The sequence below is a fragment of the Gossypium arboreum genome, chromosome 13 (genome assembly GCF_025698485.1).
Source record: "Gossypium arboreum isolate Shixiya-1 chromosome 13, ASM2569848v2, whole genome shotgun sequence".
In the NCBI taxonomy this organism is placed as follows: domain Eukaryota; kingdom Viridiplantae; phylum Streptophyta; class Magnoliopsida; order Malvales; family Malvaceae; genus Gossypium; species Gossypium arboreum.
Genome location: NC_069082.1, coordinates 38,700,906 through 38,707,417, shown reverse-complemented (window position 1 = coordinate 38,707,417; position 6,512 = coordinate 38,700,906).

Here is a 6,512-nt window from a genome sequence, read left to right as displayed (position 1 = left end):
GAAATTTTATAGGTTGCATGTTTAATTTGCCTATTAGGGCTTATTTGCAGAAGTTGCTGTAACAGCTCGATTTAGGGCCTAAACGGAATGATGGTTTTAGAACCACGAATTTGAAGTCAAAAAATTTATTTTGATTAAGTTTTAAGGTTTATTTATTGATTAAAATATTGTGTAAAAATATCGTTAAGTAATTTTACTGATAAAGTACTTAAGTAGACTTTTGAGACTAAATTGCAAAAGTTGCAAAATATGTGTTCTAATTCATAAGTACTTGATTAAAATGGGGGTTTAAAGAGGAGTTCCTTAAATGGTAATTAGACCATTATATTTCGTTTGGACAAAAATGGGCATGAATAGGACAAAATTTTAAAGAAAGGCCTTAAGGGCATTTTAGTCATTTGGTAATTAAAAGAAATAAAAAGGGAAAACAAAGCCAAAATTGACTCATCTTTTTCATGGAGGCCGAAATTAGCATGGGGGAAGCCATGGCTAGGGTTTTCAAGCTTTTCAAGCTCAATAGTAAGTCCGTTCTAGCCCCGTTTTTCAAGTTCTTTACGATTTTGGAATCCCGGTAACTTGATTAAGCTTATTCTAGCAATAATTTAAGCTAGGGTTCATATTTGGAAAAATACCCATGGGTGAAATGTGTTTATTTTGATGTTTTATGGTAGAATATGAAGGCTGAAATTATGTTAAACAACTTTTGCTAAGCGGTTTTAAGCAAAAATGAGTAAAACGGTTTAATCGGTAAAAGTTGTTATTGTTCATAACTATGTGTTAGAGTGAGAATTTGATGTTACCATAGAAGGGAAAAATGATCAGCATGTCATTAAACATAAGAATAAGGGATGAAGTTTAATTCCCGAGCCTAGGGGCAAAAGTGTAAATATGCAAAAGTTTAGGGGCAAAATTGTAATTTTTCCAAAGTTTGAGTTAAGGACTGTTTTGAATAGTACATTAATTAAATAAGTAAAATATGATGTTCTAGATCCCGAAAAATGAGATTTGAATCTAGAATAGGAGAAAAATCGAAAATCGAGAAAGTTGGTAAAATAGTCGTTATAGTATCGAGGTAAGTTCATATGTATTATAAGCATTAATTTATGCATGTTTCAATGTAAAATTGATATATTTACTATGATTGCCGAGGTGTTGAAAGTAAGTATAATTATGATGATTTAAATGTTCAATATTAATTCGACATGGAAATGAGAAAGTATGTAAGTTTGTATGTAAATAATACATTATCTTTATTATGTTTTTGTATTTCAGCATATTTTATGTATTGTAGCTGATTTTTGAATCATAATTGACTATTGGAAGTATGGAATCAAGTATTAGAAAGAGAGAGAAATCTCGGTTGAACCTTCGGAAAGATTGGATGATATAGATGGTATGTAGCTAGGTCACATGTATTGTGCTAAGTGCACATCATGTGTACAAGAGGGCTACGAGACATTATGATGTAGCTAGGTCGCATGGGTGATACTATGTATACACCATGTAGATAAGAGAGCTACGAGATATATGTAGCTAGGTCGCATGTGTGGTTCTAGGTGAAGGACACCATGTAGACAAGAGAGCTACGAGATAAACTGGCTAGGTCACATGGGTGGTACTAAGTGTTCACCATGTGTACAAGAGAGCCAAAATTATGTGTACAATCGAGCTAGGTCACATGAGTGGTGCTAAGTGAAAGCCACTATGTGTACAAGAGAGCTTCAATTTTAAAGGTGGGCTGTGTGCGATACCATCACGTATCTGTTATTATTCCGAAGCGTTCAATTGGGAAATTGATTAAATGAAATTGTGTATGACTTTTTGATGATAAGTGTAAGTATATACATGTGTAACTTATGAGCAATATCCTCGATATGTGATTAGAAATTGGAAAGATTTTTATGGGAAAGTGATGAATACAATTGAAGTGTGAAAGATCAAAATTGACAATAAAACTGTTCTGGATAGTTGCAGTGACGTGAATCTAAAAATTTACCAAAAATAGTAGAAATTGAATTAGAGACTGAATGAGATACCAAATTAGAGCTTATTGAGTCTATATTCATATAACAGAAACAGATCAAGCAAAGAAATTTTATATTATGAGATATTTAAGTTTTTGAGAGGCCGGTTCAGAATGACTACGTGATCCCCTATTCTTACTTGGAAAAATCATTAAAAATTTGAAAAAATATTTATGGGATATAATTTATATGCTTGGAATCCTTAATGAGTATAGTTTCAAATGAAATAAACAAGAACATCCTTTATATTCTGTACGAGGAGAAAATTTATTCATAGTGAAGAGTGGTCAGAATAGTTGAGCAGTGAAACAGGGGTAATTTCAATGAATAAACTGTACTAATTGGATAGACCAAAAATTCTGAAAATTTTATGGTAAGAATATATGTGAATCTAGTTTCAAGGAAATTAACGGTTTGTAATTTGGAGTTCTGTAGCTCAAGAAATAAATAATTTAATTGTTGGAACTCTGCTAGACAACTTATTTTGAACCTGCTTATGATTGTAATAGTGAAAGTATGTGTGTTTGTGATGGTAATATTCCGGGAACATATTCTGACTTTGTTTAAAGTATGATAATATATTTTTTATTAATATTTACATACTTACTTACTAAGCTATAATGCTTACTCTCTTCCTTTCCTTTTTCCTATAGTGTCGCAGATGTTAGCTCAAGTTGGAGGTCGTTGGAGGTTAAATCACACTATCAAACTATTGATGGATACATAAAGGTTTTAAAGTATTTTAAGTCTTTGGCATGTATGGAGACTCATTTAATTTTTATTAAGTTGCTAGGAATTGGCTTAAAATACTGACCTATGTTATTTGAAGGTCTCTATTGTATAAAGTCATTTAATGTAGATAGTCTTGATTATGTTATTAATTAAATGATGCAATTTATGAATGTGCATGCTTGCCTATGTGTGTGGTTGAATTAAAGCATGATATGGGCCTTGTAAGCTCTTTTTAAGGGACAACTTGAATGTGTTTGAAAAAGTTTTAAATTAGAGTGAAATTATGAATCAGTTTTTATACGATGATTAGTGATTAAGTGCGTTAATGCCTCGTACCTGTTCGGCCGGACATGGGTAAGGGTGTTACAATCTTCTTGTTAAATTGTACTTTTATGCTTTAGTAGTTAGACCAATTGTATTTGGCTTACTAAGCTCTTTGTAGCTTACTCTATGTGATTTCTTCCTGTTTTATAGTTATCGTAGCTACTGAAGGCTCGGGGATAATCGAGGGTCATCACCACACTGTTGATCTCATTTTGGTACTTTTGAAAGTGTAAATTTTAAAGTATGGCATCTATAGGCTAGAATATCTAAATATGTAAGTTTTGAATTGTATATATGTTAAGCAATGAGAGTTGACTAACAAATGATAAGTTTGTGCATAGTTTTGGTGTATGTTTGTAATGTGCTATGTTCTAATGTGGTTTGGCCATTTTGAGCATCGAATTGGTTGAAAATTTTGGTTTGATTGTTGTATATTATTGCTTGTAGGATTAAACCCAAAAAGGGGTGGCAAAATTGGCTTAAACTAAGCCTACATTGTGCCACATGGTCAAGGGACACGGGCGTGTCATATAGTCATGGGCTTAAGTCAATATCTAGCTAAGTACCACACAGCCATGGCATATGGCCGTGTCTATTGGCCGTGTGAAAAAGTCAATATAGGACCTCTTTTTAGCACAGTTAGATCACATGGGCGTGTTTAGTGCCCGTGTGTGTCACACGGCTTAGTCACACGGGCGTGTGACTTTAACAATTTTGAAAGATTTGGTTAAGTTTTGAAAATTCTGAATGTGTTCGGTTTAGTCCAGACCTTTCTTAAATGTATGTTTTAGGTGTCGTAGACCTTCTTAATGGATGAATTGTTGATCAATACCTAAGTATCATTGTTATATAATATCTGTGATTCTATATTGTTCTGAAATGTTCTGTTCATCCGGTGATGCTCCTTATCTATTTCAGCAACGGTTAGGGATAGGGGTGTTACATTTTATTGGTATCAGAGATATGGTTTAGTCGATTCTAGGACTATCATAGCGCATGTGAGTCTTGCTATACATGCCATTTATCTAAAACTGTGATAGTGTGATGAATCCTGACATTGAAATATGCTTTTATATAGTAATGGATCCCAATAGAGCCGTAGCTGACAATGTTGAAAGCAATGCCCCTGCCCCCGTGCAAGGGACGGTGCAAGATGATTCACAATCGGCTATGAGTAGCTGTGATAGCGAGGCAAAGCAAGCCTTCTATTAGATGATGAATGATTGGTTCACTCAATATATTAGAATCAATCCGGCTGTACAGCAACCTACACCCCCAGTTAATCCTTCTCAAATTCCTGTTATGCCCTCGGTGAGTCCAGTTCAGCTAAGTAGATCATCGGTTGATAAGATTAGAAAGTATGGGGCTAAAGAATTTTGAGCTACAACGAATGATGATACTGAAAGAGCCGAATTCTGGTTAGAGAATACAATACGAGTGTTTGATAAAATGTCTCTGAATCCTGAGGAATGTGTTAAATGTGTCGTTTCACTTCTGAGAGATACAGTGTATCATTGGTGGAAAACTTTAATATATGTGGTTTCGAGTGAATGGGTTACTTGGGATTTCTTCCAAGTTGAATTTTGGAAGAAATACATTATCCAGGGATTCATTGATCAGAAACGTAAAGAGTTTCTCGAGCATAAACAAGGTTGTATGTCTGTTACTGAATACGAATGAGAATTTGTGAGATTGAGCCAGTATGCTCGGGAATGTGTATCAAATGAGCAATAATGTGCAAAAGGTTTGAAGATGGACTAAACGAAGATATCCGTCTGTTAGTGGGGATTTTGGAGATTAAAGAAATGGTAGTGCTCGTTGAGCGATCTTGTAAAGCCGAAGAATTAGGTAAAAAGAAAAGAAAAGCTGATTCTAAAGCTAGAGATGCTAGAAAGAGATCTTCGAGTAAATCATTTCAGTCTGGGTCAAAGAAATTTCGAGATGATCATAACCGTTCAAAAGCTAATACGGGACATTTGAGCCGAGATTGAGCTAGATCGTAATTGAACTCTAGAGCCCCTGCTACCTCTGTTGCAAGTGTTGGAAATGTCTGATCTGAGAAACCTGAATGTAAACACTGTGGTAAAAGACATCTGGGAAATTGTAGTGTAACGCCCCAATTTTCGGGAATTCTATAAAAGTTGTAAAATTTAAAATTCTATGTTCTATTTGTTATGTGTAGGATTAATCATGTTGGTGGGCCTCTAGAAGGCCCAAGCTTAGGATAAAACCCGGTAGTTTAATTAAATTTAATTCTATAAGAGAAAGGGGTTCTGATAAATTGGGCTTTTAGGAATTATTTGTGAAAAATGGATCACAAGGAAGCAAGTGGTAAAGTGGCATGTGACGTCACTCGGAAGGATGTAGTGGCGTGTGGAAGCTTGGGGAGGACCCAGGTTCAAGTCACAATGACAGCAAATTAAGTGATTAATTTTTATGTACAGGAAAGGGAAGTAATGGAACTGAAATAAAAGTCTGTCAGGAAGAGTTTAAGAAGGTAAGGGGATTGAATAAGGATAAAGATAAGGGAGGAAATCTAGGAGCTGATCAAGGAGCAAGAGGTGGCCGGCCAAGGGACTCCAGCATGGGAAATTCGGCTAGGTATTGTAGTAGTGGGAATTTCGGCATTTGGGGTGTGTTGTGCCGAAATTCTGATCATCTTTTCTTCTCCTCTTTTCTTTATTTCTTTTTCTCCATCTACCTTCTCCTCTTCCTTCTCCATAGCTGAACCCTTCTATCTCTTTACTCTTCATCACATCCTTAATCTTTTTATTTTTAGCCTTATAAGTTTAACATCATAAAAAGTGAAATCAAAGCTTATTCTTTTGTGCTGATTTCTTATAACCAAAACCACATCTCTTCCTTCATCATTTGTGGCCGATTCACCAGCCCTCTAAAACCTTAATTTTTGACGACAAGACCATAGCAAAACCCTCTCGTTTTACCTTTCTAAACACAAGTTGCAAAAAAGCCGAAAAACCCCACATTAAAAGGGACTTGGCCGAATACTGAAGTCATTGAAATATCGACTTTTGTTATCATCTGAGGGCTTAGATCTACATCAGGATCAAGTGGGAAACTCGTTGGAATCAGTCACTAAGGAATCGGTGGTAAGTCTTCGCCAAAACTTAGTCTTCTTACATATTTTAGGAAAAGTTGAAATCCCTAAAAGTTAGGGAGGTTGTCGATTTGGACTTGTAACCCTGAGGGGTCGTAATAACTATTTTGTTTTGGTAATAGCGTGATTTAGAGGCGATTGATCAAGAGCTTGGACAGGTGGAACGATCGGATCTTTGGAGTTAACCATCTTTCGGTTGTAAGGTAAGAGCAATAAGGGTTTTTGGCATGTTTGGCCGAATGTGGTAAGGGACTAGATACTCAATTGTATTTTTGATATTTGGAGTAATAGTAAGTGATTCAATTGTAGGCAGT